This window comes from Phodopus roborovskii, unplaced genomic scaffold (genome assembly GCF_943737965.1).
Source record: "Phodopus roborovskii unplaced genomic scaffold, PHOROB, whole genome shotgun sequence".
NCBI classification, from domain to species: domain Eukaryota; kingdom Metazoa; phylum Chordata; class Mammalia; order Rodentia; family Cricetidae; genus Phodopus; species Phodopus roborovskii.
This window is the reverse complement of record NW_026127061.1, coordinates 183773-184398: the sequence shown is the minus strand read 5'-3', so window position 1 is coordinate 184398 and position 626 is coordinate 183773.

Sequence of the window (626 nt, the reverse complement as noted above, 5' to 3'; positions counted from 1 at the left end):
TGAAAGAAATGTCCTTACCAATTCTGGTGACTCTAAAGGGATTATAAAATGTTCTCTAAATAGTCTAATATGAATCCTTTTTGCATTAAACATTATTAATGTTGTTGTTGTTATTATTGTTATTTTGCTATGCAATTACTTTACTTCTTTAAATTTTATTTGAGACAGTTCTTGCTAAGTTAATTAGGCTGGCCTCTAAATAACTCTCCATCATCCTGTCTCAGCTTCCTGAGCACTTGGGATTAAGGAAGTGCAACATCATGCTTGTCAGGATTAAACTTTGTAATGATTTTAAATACTTAGTGGGAACTGTTGTAAACTCAGTCTTGACAGTCACCTGATGGGATGGCTCCATCACTCCCACTGTTTTATTTGTAGTTTGCTTTTGGAGATAGGGTACCACAGCAGGATGTTTCCTCCCTCTATGGTCTGCAGGGATTTCTCAGACCACAAGATTTCTGCTGGGTTCATTTCCTGGGTACAGAGTGGAAAACAAGTGGTTCTACCACAAAAATGCCAAATGTGGTCATATGTACCTGGCTTTCAATCCCACCTCAGAAACTTCCTAGCTATGGGACCTTGGAAGGAAACTAACAGAAACTTCCAACTTAGTGGCTCTCCCTGTA